The following is a 21,106-nucleotide window of genomic DNA, read 5'->3' as shown; positions in this document are numbered from 1 at the left end:
CTCCATCACTTTCTTACTGAAGTGTTTGTATTAATTCTGTCTTGTGACCCTTTGTACCATACAGCCACTGCAGATAAGTCAGTGTGTCACATGACTTTTATTTGTAATTTCTTTTGCTCTTTTCATTTATTTTTAAGCATTTATTTGTGACTCCAGGTTCCCAGAGATAAGAATTCTTGTGCGTGGTTTATTAAGAAAGTGCCCCCCTGGGGAAGGGGGACGGGACAGGGGAAGCGGCCGGGGGTGCCTGTGATTTCCAGTGGGGCCTGGCTCCTGCCGATTCCCCCTGGAGGTCTCGGAGCTCTAACCTCCTAGGCACCTGCTTGCCCTGAGTTGGGGGGCTGCCTGCTCACAGTGTTGCCAGATTAAGTCAGGCGCCCAGACATTTTCAGCTGCCTGCCCGTGCCGGGATCGCTGTTCAGGAGCCCAAGGAGGAGGGAGAGGATTCAAGGGCATCTGGGCAATTTGCTTTCTATTTCGGTGAAGTTTGCCAGGTGAGACTTTTTCTGACAGACCTCATCATTTATTCCAGGAACAGCTCCCAGTCATCCTTTGCCTCTGTGCTGCCCCCTTTGTGTATTGTCTGTCTGCTTAGCCATCGCACTTTAAATTCTTACAAACAACCGTCTGTTCTTCTGTCCTCTTGTCAGCTTTCCCGGGTGCGCAGTCCTGTTTCCGGGCTCAGGTCAGCATGGAGACGTCCTCCGCTCCCCCTCACAACCTGATGCACCCTTTCCTGATGAAAGACGGCCTACAGAAAGTGCTGGAACAATAGAGGAAGACAAAATACTGCCAATCTTCCATTCTTTCCAAGGAGGATATTTTAAAATTGCTTCCGTCCAAACTGAACGCATTAAATTGTTCTGTGACATGGTTGAAATTGATTTGTCCTTATTAAATACACTTTGCATCCATGTTTAATTTTATATGAAATAAGCCAATACATTCATTTAAAATATTAATTTTTCCCTTTCTCTATTGTCCCAGGACAATTTTTATTTAAGGCCTTCACATTGAAACACTGTCCCCAGCGTCACAGGAAATATGGCTTGCGTCATCAGAAACAGATTTCCGGAACACATTGTATCAGTTCTATTTAAAGACTCTGCGAGCCTGCCTTTCAGAATTCGTTTATGGATGTTGACATGCCTCTATTTTACAAATAAGGAAATGAACTGCTTCAGAGAGGCACGGCTTGCCTGAGACTCAGCTCCCACATGCGCACTTGCTTCCCAATCCTGGCCCCTTAGTTCTGCCACCACGTTCATGGCCACCCTGGTACCGTTTCTTTGCTTCCTGGTCTTCTGTGGAAACACACTTCAACTGCGTCTTTTTTGATGAATTTGAAAACCCTTCCCTAATGTCCCATGAAAAATCATACCCAAACTAAGTGGAATCCATCTTTTAATCTGCTAAAAACTAACATTATCATAGGTTAGCCTTCCCACCTAGAAAGTGGGATGCGATCTCTGTATTCAAGGCTTTTATATTTGCCAGTAAACTTTGGTCACTTGCTGTATAAAGGTCATGCCTCCTTTCTTAAATTTGTTTCTAAATATTTTATGTTTTCGTTTCTACTGTAAATAGAAATTCCTTATAAATGATGCATTCCAGGTTACTGATGGTATGGAAGAATGTAATTGATTCTGGGTATATTTATTTTATCTCTTGCTAATTCATAAAATTTTTATTAGGTCTAAAGTTTCCTAACAGAAATATTTAAACTGTCCAAGGATAGGATTGTATTTATCACGACAGGGTTTTTTTTTGTTTTTGTTTTTGTTTTTGTTTTTTTACTTCAGGTTTTAATCTTACTTTTGTGTCTCGCAGCCACAGGAGCATAAATAAAACAGAAAAATAGACTGAGCTCTACTGCAGTCCATTCCAGGGCCTGTAACATGTCAAGGGATCGAGGGATAACGCAGGGATCTCACAACAGGGACTGGAATTCAGGCCTCCTGGGCATCAGAATCTGAACCCCAGTGTGGTAGGGAGGAGAATGTCCCCCAACCATATACAGTTCCTAATACCTGGAGCCTGTGAAGGTTACCTTACACAGAAAAAGCTTCTTTGTAGATATGCTTCAGTTAGGGATCTTGAGACGAGGAGATTTTCCTGCATTTTCCTGATGGGCTCTAAATGTAATCAGAGGGATTGTGTCACTTTGGCATATTGATTATTATATATATATATATATATATATATATATATATATATATATATATATTTGAGAGAGAGAGAGAGAGAGCAAGTGCAAGCAGGGGAGGGGCAGAAGGAGAGGGAGAGGGAGAGAGAATCCCAAGCAGGCTCCATCGCCCAGAACAGAGCCTGACACCAGGCTCAATCTCACTACCATGAGATCACGACCTGAGCCAAAATCAAGAGTCAGACACTTAACTGACTGAGCCACCCGGGTGCCCTGGGATATCGATTACTTTAAATAAAAGTTACTTAAGAAACAGCAGGTGCAAAGACATGCAGGCCCTCCTCTGTGCCCCAGAAAGCAGGAAGTAAATCTCCTGTGTGGATGTTACCCTCCCTGTGCTGAGACGTAAAAACACATCTTTATCACCAGAGATAAAACCTTCTAAGCAGAGAAAGCCATAGAAACAAATCTTGTTACCTTTTTTTCTCATCTGCTACCTCTGCCCAAATTCTGCCTAGAATTCCTCTCTAATTAAAGATCCCAAACATCTGTTTTCTTTATTCTGTTAATTGCTCACAAAGTTATTGTCTCTTTGTCCCAAAAGTATAAAAACTGCCTGCCTGGCCATTTCTTTCCTTATTGGACCTCTGTGTGCACGTAATAAAACTTTAGAGTTTTCTCCTGTTAACCTATCTCATGTAAGTGTAATTCTTCATCCAGCTGGAAGACCTTGAAGGGTAGAGGAAGAATTTTTCCCTCCCTGCAGATGTCGAAGAGGGTGGAAGGAGAGTTAACTGAGGACAGAAGAGAGGAAGTCTAGGTAATAAAAGCAGAAGGAAAGAGAGTGAACTGCGTTGCTGGCAAGATGGAGGGGGCAGGGAGCCAGGCAATGCACAGAAAGTGCCTCCAGAGGTGGGAAGAGGCAGGGAAGTAGATTGTCACCTAGAGCATTGTGAAGGCACACACCAGCGTGATGCCTGGGTCGCCCCATGAAACCCATTTTGGATTTGTGACTTCTGGAACTCCAAAAGCACAAATCTGTTCCAAGTCTTGAGTAACCTGTCACAGCTGCCACAGAAACCGACACGCAGAGAACTCAAGTCCCTGAACCTTTTCCTCAGGGCCTCCCTCCGGCTGCTCTGCTGCCCTCTGATCCTGCCGTCCATCCACACGTCCCACCCCTGGCCCCCAACTGGATTCGCCTGGCCAAAATTCTTCACTTACCTCCTGCCACCTCTTCAGCTTCTGGCCTTATTGTTAATTCAGCCACACGCACACACACACACACACACACACACACACACACACATACACAATAAGAATTTGTTCCCACTCCATCTTAAGGCTGGCCTTAGGTTGACTGACAGCTTGCTGTCTTTGGGTTGGGTCTGAAGCCAACACCGGTCACTATGGCTCCTCCGCAACCAGGACTTAGCACACAACTAGTTTCTCATTTTGGAAGGAACTACGAGAGGGAAATCTACTTCTTGCCTACACTGCTCGCTTTTCATGGTTTATGTGCTAAGGAATTGTCCCAAACTTCCCCAAAACACTAAATAATGAGACCCAGAGAAGGAAGTTACAAACACCTGACTTAAACTGGTGTAAGTAACACCGGGAATTTCCTCCCTGGTAAATTCAGGGAGACGCCCAAAGAGCAGAGGACGGGGGTGAGATGTGTCTCAGGAGGAGGTCTGAGCTCTCCGGGAGGCCCCCCCTGCTTCTCCCTGATGTCACATCCTTGTTAACACGGTTCTTCACCTGGCCAGGCAACTTCGTCTCTGAAAGCCGTCCCCCCTTAATTTACACCTGCCGTATTCAGCCACAGGAGAGGGACACCCCTCATGTCCAGTATCAGCTCCCAGATTTAAAAGAAGGACACGGACAAGGAGAAGGAGAGAGAGAGGGGACGGGAAAAACAATGGCCCGAAGGCTGAGGTCAAGGAGGAACACGGGCGTCTGTGAGAATGCCTGTGTGGGTGAGTGGGCATGCATGTGTGGGGGCATGAGTATCTAGGAAGTTTCTAGTTACCAGAGACAGGCGTTGGCAGTTGTATCCCAGACATGCTCTTGGTTCAGTATCCTTGTTTCATCACTGTTTTTAAGACTCCTCTGGGGTGCCTGGGTGCTCAGTCAGTTAAGCATCTGACTCTTGATTTCAGTTCCGGTCATGATCCCAGGGTCATGGAATGGAACCCCTAGTCGGGCTCCACACTGAGCGTGAAGCCTGCTTAAGATTCTCTCTCTCTCTTCCTCTGCCCCTCTCCCTTGCTTGTGCTTTCTCTCTCTCTAAGAAAAACTTTTAAAAAAACTAAAAAAAAAAAAAAGACTCCTTCTAATATATGTCGGTAGTAATTATAATAGTAATAACAGTCACCATATTAACAAACGCTTACATAAAGGTTTCTATAATAATATTGCTACCTACATGATGAAAGGATTGGGGCACAGAGAGGTTGAATGATCATCCTAACATCAACTTGTTTGCACTTGGTGAAGCCAGGATTTGAAGCCGGGCAGTCTGGTTCCTGAGCTTGTGCTCTCAGCTACTACACCAAGAGACACCCTCTATTAGGCCAGACACAGATTCCTCTCTTCCTATTCTAAGCAACGAAAATTTAAAAACATATTAAAAGATTTCCAATGGCTTTTATGGGATCTTATCTTGGGGGTTTGTATGAGGGTTCTCCTGAGAAAAAGAACCAATAAGATATACAGATATAGATACATTATATACGCAGTGGATTAGTTGATATATAATATATATTTTATATGCAATATTATTATATATATAATATATATTATAATAACTATATACTATATATTACTATGTGTATACCTATATATATAAGATTAAAACAATTAATTTACGTAACCGTAGAGGATAAGGTCCGTGAATGCTTACCTCCTAAGGATTAGTTTGATCCAGGGAAATAACAGCTGAAGGAGTTGGAGACAGATGTTGACCTGGTGTCTTCATGAAGCACCTCCAGATGTTTCTCCTAATGGAGAAGAGGTAGGCTGTGGCGCTTTCTGAGAGCTCAGAGCCTCTGGCACATCGGTAGGTCAAGAAAACAGCAAGGAAAGTAGAACAGGGTAGCAACGTAGCAATACTAAAAGAAAGCAGCAGCTTGGTGGATAAGCTTATTGAAGTCTTAAAATAACATAGTAGAATTTCCAAATGATCGATCCATCAGACCTCTGGATGTGCGCAGGGTCCCAGAGAAATATTTGTGCCTAGCAGCACTATTCACGAAAGCTAAAAGGTAGAAGCGATCCAAATGTCCATCAGACAGATGAACGGATAAACAAAACGTGCTCTCCGCATACAACGGAATCTTCCTCAGCCATAAAAACAATGGAAATTCGGACACAGCCAACAACCCGAATGAGTCTGGGAACATCACGGTAAGTGACATTGGGAGCGACAAAGCGATGAGTACAGTGTGATCCCACTTGTACGAGTGACCTGAGTGGTCAGATTCATAAAGACAGAAGGCAGAAAGGTGGCTGTGAGGAGCCGGGAATGGAGACTTAGCGTTTAGTGGGTCCCGACTTTGAATTTGGGAAGATAAAAAAAAAAAAACAAAAAAAGTCTGGAGATGGAGAGAGGGGATAGTTGCACAACGACGTGAACATACTTCATCTGAATGAACTGTACGCTTGTTTTTTTTTTTTTTATTTTAGAAAGAGAGAGAGAGAGCGAGAGAGAGAGAGAGAGAGAGCCCATGCAGGGGAGAGACAGAGGGAGAGAAAGAGAGAGAATTCCAAGCAGGCTCAGAGCAGAGCCCGACTCAGGGCTCAAACCCATGACCCTGGGATCATGACCTGAGCCGAAATCAAGAGTCGGATGCTCAACTGACTGAGCCACCCGGGTGCCCCTGAACTGTATACTTAACTGGTCAAGATGATTAAAAAAAAAACACCACTGTGGATTGCAAATTACGTTCCTTATTTACAGATGCAGAGACTGAGCGGAGAGTCTAGACGCACGGTCAACAGCAGGCTGGCTGCCCTTCCCCGTGGAACAGGAGGACACAGCTGATGAAGGAGGCCTGTGGGATGGAGGAGGGTCTCTGTTTAACGACACCTGTTCCTCAGGGGAATCTCGTGAGGGAAAGGGAGCTGCCCACGGACACCACCGAGAACCCGCTCCTTGTGGGTGTCTCAGTGGTGGATGCTAGGACGCAGATGTTGTGAGAAGCCAGAGGCGGCCGAGGGCTCGCCTGTCCTCGCCTCCCCATCGAAGGTCCTGCCTCGGCTTTCTCAGATTCTTCAGGACTGCAAACGTGAAGTGCTGAGAAGGTGAACGTTCGTGGGCCCTCCCGGCTGGGAGTTCATTTAAGCAGGTCTCAGCCCATCTTGCCAAGGTACTGGCCCTTCCGGCCCGTCCCTCCAGCACCCAGAGCACAGACAGCCCTTCCCCTCTCATCCCGGCAAGGAAGGTGCCAGGGAAGGGTCATCCTGATCTGTCTGTCTGCTCAGAAACACTGCATTTTACCAGAAGTCCCCAAGAACAAGGTTGGGGGGAGCCCAGAAGCAAGACACCGACAGCCTGTGTGCCTTCAGTGAGGGTCCTTCCCACAAGGGATGTCTGCAGAAAGGGGCTTTACCAGAGTTCTGTAGCCTGAATGCTTGTGCCTTCCCCCAAATTTGTGTCTTAAATCCCAGCCCCCAAGGTGATGATATCAGGAGGTGGAGCCTTGGGGAGCCTAGGGGAGGGATCCCATGATGGCCCTTGCAAAAAAGAGACCCCAGCTGGGGCGCCTGGGTGGCTCAGTTGGTTGACCATCTGACTTCGGTTCAGGTCATGATCTCGCGGTTCGTGGGTTCGAGCCCCGTGTCAGTCCCTGTGCTGACAGCTTGAAGCCTGGAGCCTGCTTCAGATTCTGTGTCTCCCCCTCTCTCTGCCCCTCCCCCGCTCATGCTCTGTCTCTCTCTCTGTCAAAAATAAAGAAACATTAAAAAAAAATTAAAAAAAAAAAAAAAAAGAGAGAGAGAGACCCCAGAGAGCTCCCTGCCCCCTCCGGCCATGTGAGGACACAGGGAAGATGGCATCTGTGAAGTAAGACCAGGGATCTCAGCAGACACCGAATCTGCTGGCACCTTGGTCACGGACTTCCCAGCCTCTAGGACTTTGGGAGGCAGATTTCTGTCATTCACAGGCCACCCAGTCTATGTAGTTTTGTTACGGCAGCCTGCGTGGGCTGAGACACAAGAGACGTTAGCTGTCCCTTCTTTGTGAAGTCGCCCAGGGCTCTCTCAGGGTTCCCCTGCCCTTTCTGCCCTCTCGGTGCCAGATTTAGTTCTGTTAACATCCTCTGTATTTTCTCCTCTACCTCCCCAGACACCAGACTCACAGAAACTGCGGGCTGTGGAGTACGGCGAAAGCTTCTCTATTTCCCACTCATGAGACACAGTTTTGCCTGACTGGGAAGACAGCAGCAGCTTCCAAACAGGACCTCACCAGCCAGTCGCTGACTCTGGGACCTTGCCCAGTCCTGCGCCTTTTTCCTCTTCTAGAACATTCACACAGCAGGGCAAGTAAAGGGAAGAGCGTGACACAAGAAAGAGCGGGACATTTTAGCCGTCGCCCTGAAATACCTCAGCCACGGAGGTCGCCCTTCCTCTCAGCAACGGGAACTGAGCTGTGACACTATTTTACATGTTTGCAGCTCTCACGTCTAATTTTGACACATATGGAGCTACAATAATCCAAACAAAAGTTTACAAGCTCTGAATAAGTTAGAGATTTTATGCTTCCCTCACCAAGGAAGCCTCTTTCTGGAATCGTTGAAACGCACCTTGAGCTCTTTCTTCAGGTTCCCGGCCAGACACAGGAAGGAGGCGTTGGAGCGGCCCGTTGGCGTCCATAGTTGTGGCCCCATCTCTCTCGGGGTCTTTCCGGGTAGAATGCTATCAATTGTGTCCCAGCTGATGACAGAGGAATGATGACACCAGCGTCCTGTCAGCAATGAGGGCAGACGGTACAATATTGGCCTGTTCTGTCGCTTAGTGCCTGTAAGCACCCGTGAGGCTTGGTACGAGTAGAATCTGGAAGAACACCACAGGGGAATGAATCTGAGGTGTTGATGTGATCATTGCTGGCGTGAGAAGGGAAGGCCCCCAAACTGGAGGGGGAGATAGGAAGGAAGAGGCCAGAAGGGGCAGGAGAGATGGGGTGCCCTCTCGATGAAGGCGCCCCTGGTCAGTATAAGCTGCTGCCTTTCCAGAAGAGCCTGGATCGCATTTCGGGCTGTGCGGTCCATGGCCAGTTTTGCTACCATGGGAGAAATCACCTGATTTTGGGCAGGGAGTGAGCAGTGGCGGCGGGCGGGGGGGGGGGGGGGGGGGGGGGTTGGTGGTGGTGCTGGCGCCGCGTGGCTCTCACGTGCAGAAGGAGAACAGGTGTTCTCCATGGGACCAGAGAATTGAAAGAATGGCTTTCAAGTCCCAGACACAAGTGCAGGAGAAATTCAGGACACCTTAGGAAAGATAAAACTTCATCGCCTAGTGCTGTGAGGGTGGGGTTGGGCCACCATTTCAGAGCCCCTTGTAAGACAGAGCTGTGCCTACGTAGCTGGCGGGAAGGATGCGTGTTGCCTCTGCCGTGGGCTGTGTGCTTTCTATTTCAAGGCGATGCTATTTATCCCATTTTGGAGATGGGGTAAACGTTTTCGGAAGGCCCCAGGTGCCAAGTAAACTGGCACAGATTTAAGGAATGCTGTTGGGATAAAAGGCAGGCACCAAAGAAGCGTGCTGTCTGTCCCAGGTAAGTATCACCCGGAATGAGGGACTGAGCGAAACACGTGGGTCCCCTCCCCACTCGCTCCCTTCTACCGCCGTGTCCTTTGACGGCTCCACCGCCTATCGGGGCCGCTTCGTTAACCTGTCAGCTTGCTCTCCTGCTCTTAAAGTGATGTATGGGGGAAATTCTGTCTCTGCTAAATGAGACCCCTTTGCCATTACGAATAATATCACGGTGATTCAGAACATGAAGCCATTAGAACAGTAATAAAAAGAGAGACTGTCATTATTTCAACCACAGAGCAGAAAACGAGGGGACTTCCCGTGATTATGGACATTTGCAGCTGCGGGGCTCCCGCGAGGCGGGAAAATGCAGAGCAGTCGGCCCAGCGGGCTGCTGGTGTGGGACAGGCCACGGGGGCCAGCCAGGTAGGCACTCCGTTGTCCTAAAATTTGGTGCAGGTGTGGTCTTCCCCCGATTGTTCTCCTGGACCTCTCTTGGTTGTTTGGGGAGGAGGGCACACTTCATCGCTACCTTTTGACTGCATTTCTGGCCATCGAGCCACCCGTGCTGTGATGCCTCCCTGTACCGGTCCAAACCCCGAGTCCTCCAAAGTATCCCTGTACGTTTATAATGCGCGTAACTAGTAGCTGTTATCAAGTTTGCTTAGCAACGCTCTGTTCACATTTCTATCATCAGGGTGCAATTTGGTACAGGAGACAGGTTCTCTTTTCATTAAAGCCACGGTGGCCTCTGGTAGTTTTGTGACTTAAGAATACTGTTTAAAATCCAGCCTTATGACTGGGGCGCCTGGGTGGCTCAGTCGGTTATGCGTCCGACTGTGGCTCAGGTCATGATCTCACGGTTTGTGGGTTTGAGCCCCTCGTCGGGTTCTTTGCTGACAGCTCCGAGCCTGGAGCCTGCTTCGGATTCTGGGTCTTCCTCTCTCTCTGTCCTTTCCCCTACTTCACACTCTGTCTCTCTCTCCCTCTGAAAAATAAATAAACATTAAAAAAATTTTTTTAAATCCAGCATTGCATTAAAATATGCATCTGATAAGAGATGAACTTTTTTTTTTTTTCATTTAAACGTTAAAAGAAGAGGGGCTTCTGGGGGAATCAGCTGGTTAAGCCCCGACTCTTGATTTCTGCCCAAGTCATGACCCCAGGGTCGTGAGATTGATCCCCATGTCAGGCTCCAGTCTGCTTAGGATTCTCCTTCTCCTTCTCTCGGTGCCCCTCCCCCACTCACACTCTCAAACATAAAGATAGTAAAGGAAGAATCAACACCAATTCTTTATAAACTATTCCAAAAAATAGGGCATGGAGCATTTTTCAACCCATTCTCTGAGGCTGGTATTACCCTGATACCAAAATCAGAAAAAGACCTTAAAACGAAGAAGCTATAGACCAATATCTCTTATGAATGCAGTGCAGAATTCCTCAAGAAAACATGGCACACTGTCTCCAGGAAGACACCAGAAGGATCACACACGCTGATCGGTGGGGTGTCACCTGCAAATGTCAGGTTGGTTTAACATCCGAAAGTCAATTAATTTTGTCAATTAACAGAATAAAGACAAAACCCACAAGACTCTCTCAGCAGAGGCAGAAAAATCAGTTGATAAAAATTCAACAGCTCTTCTTGATAAAAACACTCAACAACTAAGAATTGAAGGGAAGTCTCAATCTGACCAAGGGCATCTAGGAAAAACTCCCATAACATCACATTTAACAATGAAGCACCGAATGCTTTCCCCAAACCCAAACACGACATGCATCTTTGATCACATGACTTCAGTCCAGCGCTGTACTGGGCGCTCCAGTCACGGCAGTTACATAAGACAATTGCACATAAAGTTGGCAGATTAAACAGGAAAAAAAATTATATCATCTCCCTTTGAAGATGGTATAATATTGTACACACAACCTCTGAGAGAATCCACTAAAAATTATTGGAGTAAACACATTCACCAAGGTTGCACGTTACATATTCAATACACAAGAATCAATTTTATTTATATAAACTGTCAATAAAAAAACCTGAAAATAAAATTTGCAAAAACAATTCCATTTGTACTAGCATTAGAAAGAATAAAGTATTTAGAAAAATGTAGCAAAAGTAGTTCAAAACTTACAGCCTAAAAACTATAAAACCCTGTTGAAAGAAATTAAAGTAGACTTACATAAATGGAAAGATAAGCCATGTTCACCGATCAGATTTAACGTTATTAAGATGGCAGTATTTTCCAAATTGATCCATAGATTCAACACAATCCCTATTAAGATCTCAGCTGGCTTTCTTTTTTTTGCAGAACTTGACAAGCTGATCCTAAAATTCATACAGAAATTCAAGAAATTCAAGAATATCCAAAACAATCTGGGAAAAGAACACCTCCCAATTTCAAAACCTACTACAAAGCAAAAATAATGAAGATAGTGTGGTAATGGCATCATCACAGACTTCTAGATCAATGAAATAGAACTGAGCCCAGAAATAAACCTTAGCATTCTTGGTCAATAGACTTTTTACCAAGGGCACCAAGACAATTTAATGGGGGAAAGAATAGTCTTCAATAAATGGCTTTCAGGCAACTGGACATCCATACACAATAGAATGAATTTGGATCCCTCATACCTATATATAAGCACACATATATAAAAATTAACTCAAAGTGAATCAAAGTCCTTAATGTAAGAGCTAAAGCTATAAAACCCTTACGAGAAGCTCAGCCTTGGATTAGTTAGATATACCAGCCAAAACATAAGTAACAACAACAAAAATGAGATAAATTGAACTTCATAAAAATTTAAAACTTTTGTGCTTCAAAAGATATTATCAATAAGGTAAAAAAAAAAAAAAAACAAAAGATCCGGCAGAATGGGAGAAAATTTTTTGCAAATCATATTCTGTTAAGGAACTTGTACCCAATAACGTGTAAAAACGCAACTCAAAAATAAAAAGACAAATAATCTGCTGTAGAAATGAACAAGGTACACAAATAGAAATTTCTCCAAAAACACAATACACAAATGACCAATAAGCACAGGAAAAGAGGCTCACCGTCATTGCCATCAGAGAAATACAAATAAAAACCACATTGAGATATCACTTTACAGCCACAAGAATGACTACAATCAAAAAGACAGATAGTAACACGTGAGGATAGGGAGAGAGTGGAACCCTCCCACACTGCTGTTGGGAATGAACTATGGTGCGGTTTCTTTGGAAGACAGCCTGGCAGTTTCCTGAAATGCCCCTGATAGGTACGTACTTAATAAAAACGGAATTGTGTGTCCATTCAGAATCTGGTATGCCAATGTTCATTATTAACGACAGCCAAAAAGGGGCAGTAGACTGAGTGTCCAGCCACTGATGAAGTGAAACATAAACTATGGTACATCCAGACAACAAAACATTATGCCGCAATAAAATAAGGGAAGGGGTGATTCACGACAGTACAGGAACAAACCTCGAAAACACGCCGGATGGAAGAAGCTAGTTACAAAAGACCACATATCCCATGACTCTATTTCTGTAAAATTTCTGGAGTCTATTGTGATAAAAAGTAGATTAGTGGTTATTCACAGCAGGGTTAGGGGAATTTGGGAGTAATGGGGAATTCACTGGGGACACAAAAGGCTCTTCTTTTGGGGGCGATAGAAATGTTCTAAAATGGTGGTGATGGTCACCCCAGTCGAAATACACTACATACTCTTGAACTGTATGGTTTACTTTTATTTTTAGATTTTTATTGAGGTAAAATTGACATATATTAGTTTCATAATGATTTGATGTTTGTATGTATTGCAATATGACCACCATGGTAAGTATATTTAACATCTGTCACCAAAAATAGTTACGAAAAGTTTTTTTCTTGTGATGAGAACTTTTTTCTCAATTCCAGTGTAGCTAATGCACAGTGTTATATTAGTTTCAAGCTTACAGTATAATAATTCAACAGTTCTATATGTTACTCAGGGCTCGTGACGGTAAGTCAACTCTTTCCTCCGCTCCCCTCTGGTAACCATCGGTTTGTTGTCTATAGTTGAGTCTGTTTCTTGGTTTCTCTCCCTTTTTTTTTTCCTTTGTTTTATTTCTTAAATTCCACATGGTGAGTGAAATCATATGGCATTTGTCTTTCTCTGACTGGCTTCTTTCGCTTAGCATAAGACCCTCTAGATCCAGTGATGAGATCTTTTAAGAGCTACTCTTATAGCAACCTTTAAATATGTATTACTGTATTATTAATTATAGTTGCCATGCTGTACATTATATCCTCTTGGCTTATTTCTTTTATAAGTGGAAGTTTCTGTCTTTATAGTTTATGCCTGCGTATTTATCACTAGAACTTTATAATATTCCATTGTATATTATATATCCATTGTGTGTGTATATTGTATACATACATATATATATATGTATATGTATATTGTATATATACATTTCTTTTCTCTTTTCCATTCATCCATTGATGAATACTTAGGTCATTCCCATGTGTTGGCTCTTGTGAATAATACTGCTATTACTATGGAGGTAGAGATGTCTTTTCGAGTTAGTGTTTTCTTCAGATAAATACCCAGGAGTAGAATTGCTCAATTACATCTGAAGCCTTTTTCGTTTTTGTCTGAAGGAAAAGAAAGCTCAGTAGACCGGTCCCCGCATACTCAGTGGCGGTAGGTCAGCTGCTATGGGAATGATTGGAAAGGCAGGGCAAATGTAAAAAAGAGTTCACACCCTCAGTTCACACCTTTGATTTGTAAGGGCAGCTCTGTTCCAGAACAAAATAAAATGAAGCTTGCTTTGCGAGACCCTAGGATCATTCTGAAGGTGCCAATTAAACCCCAGCGGGGGTCTAGGATGCTGGCTGACTTCTGTGGCACCTACAGCATCTGTGAAGATGTCCCCTCTCAAGTTTGGTTGGCCTGTGGCCTGCGAGGACACTTTGGTTTGTGAGAGTCATTCCTGCCTGGTCCTAGTGTTCCAGAAAGACGAGGCCCGCATCTGTGTGTCTGGGAGAGGAGTGGACCAGGGTCCTGGGTTTAAGCAGTGATCCAGGTATCTGGAACGTAGCAGGGTCCCCGCAAACTTCTCTCGATTTGAAAATATTTGTGGCACGGCCTGAGTTCCTCCCTGAAAAGGAAAAGAAACTAAAAATGCACACTTTTGTTAGCTTTTGTATATCTGAATGCTTAAAAAAACCAAATGCTCGAACAGTTTCTAAACCCGGGTTTTTGAGCGTTTGGCACTTGATAAATTTACCTGACTGGCCATCGTTTGACCCCTGAGGGTGCTCCTTACGCTGGAGGGCATGCTTCTCTTCTGAAACGCTGAGAACCCAGCCGTGTGTCACTTCATCCAGGCCACCTCCCGGGCCCTGGCTGAGGCTAGGATGGGGACCCAAGGAGCAGGTGAAGAAAACACAGTGATAGCAGATTCCTTTCCCATTCCCACGTGTACAGCAAGCAGCAAAGAAACAGGGATCAAAGATGCGCGTTTCCTCGATGCCTCGCAAATAGGGAAGAGAGCTCATTGGTCCTGAAAAAGCATCAGAGCCTAAACGTCCATCCACTGACGAATGGATAAAGAAATTGTGGTTTATATACACAATGGAATACTACGTGGCAATGAGAAAGAATGAAATCTGGCCTTTTGTAGCAACGTGGATGGAACTGGAGAGTGTTGTGCTAAGTGAAATAAGTCATACAGGGAAAGACAGATACCATATGTTTTCACTCTTAGGTGGATCCTGAGAAACTTGACAGAAGACCACGGAGGAGGGGAAGGAAAAAAAAAAGTTAGAGAGGGAGGGAGCCAAACCATAAGAGACTCTTAAAAACTGAGAACAAACTGAGGGTTGATGGGGGGTGGGGGATGGGCATCGAGAAGAGCACCCGTTGGGATGAGCACTGGGTGTTGTATGGAAACCAATTTGACAATAAATTTCATATTAAAAAAAAAAGAAGAAAAAAAAAAAAAGAAAAAGCATCAGAGGACTGAAGCCTCGTGTTCAGCACCCAGAGGCAGTTCGGGGAAGGCCCGGTCTCTTCCCAAAGGCCTGGGGACTTCGGGAACGGTGGCCTTTCCACCGTCAACGGCCGTGCTGCTGGTCTATGCTACTAGTCCTGAACGCACAGTGGCTGGGGCCTTTCGCAGAGGAAAGGAAAATAAAACGAAACATGACTCTAAACGTTCAGATGTTTAGGGGGGCTTATGAGCTAGAAGTTTCCCCAGGTGATAGAACAGTTATCTCACTACAAACCGAACTTGGAAACATGTTGCAGCCATAGTGGGAGGACCAGTTACCGCGGGGGGGGGGGGGGGGGTGGGGGGTGGGGCGAAGCAGGAACGTTGTTAAGGAATCTTGCTCGGTCCCCTCATGATGTGGGGGGTGGGGATGTGGCTCGTGAGCTACTTGCTTGACAGAGCAACATCTCTTTTTGAGCACAGGAGCATATAAACACAGCTTTACGGCGCAGAGTTTTGAAAGCATGAAGCCTGCTAAAACTGGCAGTTTCTCCTCGTTTTTCCTGTGAAGAAAATAGACATTTGATTCATGCGTGTGTCCCTATCGCAGCCGCTTTGCTGAATTTTACTCTCTTCTTTGCACCGTGGCTCTGTCTTCAACGCCCCTGTCTTAGACAAAACACCATACGCTGGTGGCTTTGAAAGAATTTATATCTCACAGGCTGGAAGTGCAAGATGAGGGCGTCGACAGAGCCCGTACAGGGTGAGGACTCCCTTTCTGCTTCACGGCTGTCTTCTCCCTACGTCCGCATCCACAAGATGGCAGAGGAGAGCCCTCTGGGGCCTCTTCCATCAGGACACGGATCCCACCCACAGGGGCTCCACCCTTGTGACCTAATCACCTCCAAAGACCCCGTTTCCAAATACCAGCGCGTGGGAGATTGGGTTGCAACGTTTGAATCTGGGGGGGACACCGACATTCAGCGCATAGCACACACTCACCTTTTTTTCCCGTCAGTGGGGCTTTCCGTGTACGGAAAGGATGGTCCTCAGGCTGATGGGACGTGTGCTGTGTGGTTTTGGCTCCTGTAGACAGCCTGAGGGTACCTCAAGGAGGAAACAGGGCTGGGATCACATTGCAAAACCAAGTTCGTCTCTGTTCCTGTTTGCACCCCCTACAGCTGTTTTTCTGAAAGCTCGTATGTCATCGTCATTGCCAAGTGGAAAACTGGCTTTTGTCTACTACTCCTTAGTGTTCACACGGGAGTTTTCATCTCTGCTAATTGCAGATTAATAATGATCAATAATAGTACAAAGGGAAACATAATAAATGTGCACAGTGTTATATATAATATGCAAAGCAGTCTATGCGGCAAGCTTATCGTACAATAATGTTAGCTTCTCCCTGAAACAGAGGATCCGTAACGTTCTCACGAGAATCTTACCTTCAAGTGCAGGGGTTTCCTGATTCCTTTCCCTCAGAGACCCACCTGGGACAGGACCAGGCGGTGCATTTAGTGGAACAGAGGGCTGTGTTTCCATCCCAAAGAATGGAGTCAGATCCAGAGCTCGCTGAAGCCAAGAATATGTCTCAGAGGACGGTCTGAGGAAACCCCTCAGGCTGGAACATTGCACATCAGTGTTTGTTTTTCCGTGCAGAGAAGATGCCTAAAGCATTGAAGAATTAAGAGCTCCAGAATCGGTGAATTTTCATGGGGTGGCTCAGCCGTCCTCACAGAGAAATTCCTTCTCTCCCTCCCACCACACATCTGCCCCTCAGGCGTCCACCCTGTGGCTAGTCCTCTGGTGGAAAGGACAGCACTTGAACTCGGGGTTCCTAGAACTCTGGAATTACGGCACTCTCGTTTTTCTATATTGTTGCCATCTTCCTCGACAGTCTTCCCAATGCCCTTCTTGTTGAACTAAGTCATCATGAATCTGTCAAAAATGGGGATCGTGCTATGTCTGGCAACACAGCTGTCTTTGCACCTTTAAAAGGTGTTCTTTGCAGTGATTTTCACCCCCAAAGTGCAGGCAGAATGGGAGAGCGGGGAGGCAGCATTATGCATCGTGTCGGTGATGTTCATAGGACACCTTCCAAGCAAAGTCCCTGTGGCCAGCCTGGGGTTTGTTGCTGAAGCTGCACAGCCAGTGCCCCGAGCTCCCGGGGTCCAGTGTCTCCTGAGAGCACTGCAGCCAATAGCTCAGGAAGCCAGTGGGACGGAGCGCTTGGCGTGATCCAGGACGTATGATGGGGCGGCCAGAACGCACACAGAAGGTGGGGCTAGGTCGTCTGAGTCTATACTCATGCCCTTGACTACTGGCATGGTGGAAAATGACAAGCTTCTGAGAAACTCACGTTTAAGCTGCTTTCAAGGAAATTTTAATGTCTCCGGTTTACTCCAGGCCAGGTGGCCAGTGGGCAAGTGGGCAGATTTCTTCTCTTTTCAGCTACGCTCCCAGGAAGATGCAACTAGATGAGGTAAATAGAAGAGTCCCGAATCGCACTCCTCCCCCAAGCACCCTTCCCATTCCGGAGATGCACCCTCTACATTAGAGATTTGTGCCTTTGACAGTAACACATTCGATGATCACACCTAAAGTATTTCTTCCATCCATGCTCTTGTACTTTAGGATGATCTGTGGGGATGTAGGTTCTGTGAAGATAGCCCTATTTTCCATTGGGATCGGAGAGGCCAAGTTCAGGAGATTCCTAACTGTTTCACTAGACTAGTACATTGAGCAGGGAAGATAATTCTTTTACAGAACATTTAGTATCTGATAGGCCTACAGCAATCTTTATTTTTTTAATTCCAACTTAAAATACCATATTTTCGTATTTTTTAAAACAACTATTCCATCAAGAAAATGGTGCAACACTAGATGTATGAGTTACTTTAATTGGCCTTTGAATCCTGTACTCAGAGGGAGTCATCCATCACTTACCCTCCCAGTTAGGGAACAGAAGGGGTCTCTCCGGAGGGTACAAGACACATCAAGCCTCTTCATTCTAGATCCATTCTTGGTGAGCAGATGTTCTGGTTGACCGTACTTGCTCCCGTGAAGTCACATACTGTCAGGTGTCATACTTGTCTAGGCTGTGTCTTTGGTGTCTCTTTGGACTTGGGAGGATAGACGTGGGAAGGACTGGGTCAAGGTGGAAGGGTGAGACAGTGCACTTGTGTATGTCTCATGTGTTTGGACATAAAGGAACTGCCTCCCTAAACTCAAAGTAGCCCACTTTCAGCTGCCCCTGATGAGACACTGCAGGGCTTTTTGTGATATATTGTGCCACCTTGGTCGGGAAGGGGCCACCAAGGCTGCCAAGGCAAGAACTTCTCAGCTACAGCCCATGAAGAACAATCCAGTGAGTTCTGCCACCTTCAAAGGGAATTTTGGAAGGGGTAGTAGATACTTTGCTGTATCTTTAATCAACATGTGCAGAACCGTATGTTCGTAGAAGCCAAAGACACCGAGAATTCCCGAGTTCAGTTGTCACATCGGAGAGCAATTGATTTTCACTGTTGAACATTATACTTCGCATGAAAAATACATATGTGAGTCTTAGATTTGGATTTGAACCAGGAGTCTCATTTCAAATGTGCTGTTCTATCATCAACACACCTTCCGGACATTTTGCTAACCCAGCGTGCTCTTGAACATTTTCCTTTCAAAGACCGTGCGGCCTCTGATCAGTTTTAAAATTAACCGTCCACATGGGGAGCTTCGGCATCCTGGGCACTCTCTTCTAGAATCCCAGTGGTTTGACGAAGTCCCTCTTACGAAGCGGAGCCCGGAATGACGAGGGCTCTGCTCCCATCAGTATCTGCTGCCTCCCACCACACCTGCCAGTCGTGGGGCCCGTCGGATTGCACGCCGGTCAGCCCCTTGCTTTGAGCATCGTGCTGCCTGCCTTACCACAGGGGCTTCGCATCTGCCGCCCTCCACAGAAGCCTTCCTGCACACCTGACTTACCCACTTAGCTCAGCTCGATGGTCACAACACTCTCCTTGGATTCTCTCATTAGGCCAATCTCCCCTGTTTTACTCCATTCAGGCTGCTATCACAAAAACTATAGACAGGGTGGCCTATCCAAGACAGAGGTGTATTGCTCACGGCTCTGGAGGCTGGGAAGTCCAAGGCCAGGGAACCAGCCCACTTCCTGTGCCCCCACATGGCAGCAGGGGTGAAAGAGCTTTCTCAGACCTGTCATGGTGGCCCCACCTTCATGACTTTATCTAAAAGGAGCTTCCAATGGCCTTACCTTCAAACACTATCGTATTGGGTGTTAAGGCTTTACCGTATGAATTTTGGCAGCCCACAACCATCTGAGCCATAGCAGGTAAACAAGACAGTAGTTACTTTTTTTTTTTTTTGAGAGCGAGAGGGACAGAGAGTGTGAGTGGGAGAGAGGCAGACAGAAAAGGAGAGAGAGAGAGAATCCTAAGCAGACTCCACCCTGTCTGTGGGGAACCCGATTTGGGGCTCAATCTCACAAGCTGTGAGGTCATGACCTGAGCCGAAATCTAGAGTCGGATGCTTAACCGACTGAGCCACCCAGGAGCCCCGGTAGACACTTTGAATGTTCACTCACTTAGTTCAGCAGAAGCTATCTCATGATTCTTGTTAAACTGTTACTAAACCCGTGTTTGTGCCTGAGGCTGACATTGGCCAGACCGTCACACCCTCCCAGCCCCCACCTCCACCTTGTGATGGGTTTCTGCTTCCAGGATGGCTCTGTGAACACAGGACACTGGAGCGGCTACACAGGAAAGCAAGCAGGTGCTGGACGCCCGGCTGTAGTCCTGTGCCTACAAGGAACATATTTTCCCAATATGGTGTTTCGTTTCTGCTAATTCTGATAAATCTCCCCTTTTCTAAGGGTAAGAATTGCTTTCAGTTTTGGCAGCCACGGAACAGAGACTAAGGCTCCCTGCATGGGCAGGGAGCCAGAGGTGACACTTTTCATGCTGTGGCCTCTTTCCTTCTTGTGTCATTTAGAAGAGCCTTTCCCTGAGTTCACAGCCCCAAAAACTACATGCCCAGTTTTCCTAGGATCTAACTCCTATTTCCAGCTTCCTGCCAGTTGTGTTTTACTCATCTAGTCCATACAGGCCAGTAAGGAGAACAGACTTTTCACAAGTAATGACACGTGCCATCATCAAATGCGACAAGAGGAGTTAGTATATGGGTTACGTTGTCTTGTGTTCTCTTGAATGTCTAAAACCAGCTTGGCATCTGCTTCTCCGTAGACCCAGATTAACAAAAAAGTATAGACGTTCAGGTAGCACTTGAGACCATAAAAAGAGACAATATTGGTCCGTGTGAAGGTAGAGAAAAGAGCTCAGGTCCTTTTCTAAAAGAAGACCGAGCAAGAAATCAGGAATCCCAGGTAAGACAGAAAGCATGCCAAGTGCCAAGCTGGTTTATGCTGTAGAGAATTCCAGAAGACCTCAGGACCTGGAGGCAGCCCTGGTGCTTCTGAAGAGGAAGATGGGGATGATGGAAAATTTGCATCAGAGGCGGTTAGGTTCTTGGAGTCTCTCCCTCCTCTACCTCAGCAGAAGACTAGAGATTTCCCCTATGCCAGGCACAATCAGCAGTGAGCCTTACCGAAAACACAGAATCAAGTGAAGGCCACCACTGAGTGGGGAAGCCAGGCCTCTTGCATTCACCTGTCACCTGCCAGTGGCCCTTCTCATGTACTGAGGCAGGAGACGGGAAGACTTTTTCTAGGGAGACTGGCTCCTGCAACTGAAAGTCAAGGGTTCCTCAGTGCAGTTATTCTGCAACGGAGCCCAGCACTCTACAAACCGTGCCCATGCAGAGTGCCTCACTCTTAAACACGGCCAGCCAGCCACAGATGAAGATCTGTGTGGAGGGGCCTATCGTGAAACACAGAGCTCAGAATAAGCAAACAGGAAAAGAAGGAACTTGGAGGCAACAGACAATGCCAAAAGGAGGGGGAAAGAACCTTGTAATAAAACCCATTATAGTTAGTGGGCTTTGAGAGATAAGAGGCTGCAAACATGAATCAAGCTGAGTATACCATAAAAAGGGGATATTCAGAGAGCAAAAACAATCTCTTGGATATTAAAAATGTTATGGTAGAAATAAAAAAGCAATTCAATTGGCTGGCCAGAAAAAAAAAAATGAGTAAATTGGTCAAAAAGTAGAATAAGAAAGCAAAGAAATGAATAACCAAAGTGAAAGGGACAGAAAATTATAAGATTATATAACAGAAT

At 45.9% G+C, this 21,106-nt stretch overlaps 1 long non-coding RNA gene across 1 annotated transcript; it reads left to right on the top strand.

Moving 5' to 3' along the window:
- The first annotated feature begins 387 nt into the window (after positions 1-387).
- LOC128778349 (uncharacterized) lies at positions 388-11,425 on the top strand. Its single transcript, XR_008423947.1, has 2 exons — positions 388-494; positions 11,209-11,425. It is a non-coding gene; the product is annotated as an uncharacterized LOC128778349 (long non-coding RNA).
- The last annotated feature ends 9,681 nt before the right edge of the window (positions 11,426-21,106 follow it).

Source organism: Panthera pardus, unplaced genomic scaffold (assembly GCF_024362965.1).
Source record: "Panthera pardus isolate Hobbes unplaced genomic scaffold, ASM2436296v1 HiC_scaffold_2, whole genome shotgun sequence".
Taxonomy (NCBI): Eukaryota; Metazoa; Chordata; class Mammalia; order Carnivora; family Felidae; genus Panthera; species Panthera pardus.
Note: the sequence above shows the minus strand (reverse complement) of the source record. Positions and strands in the feature narration are given on the sequence as shown.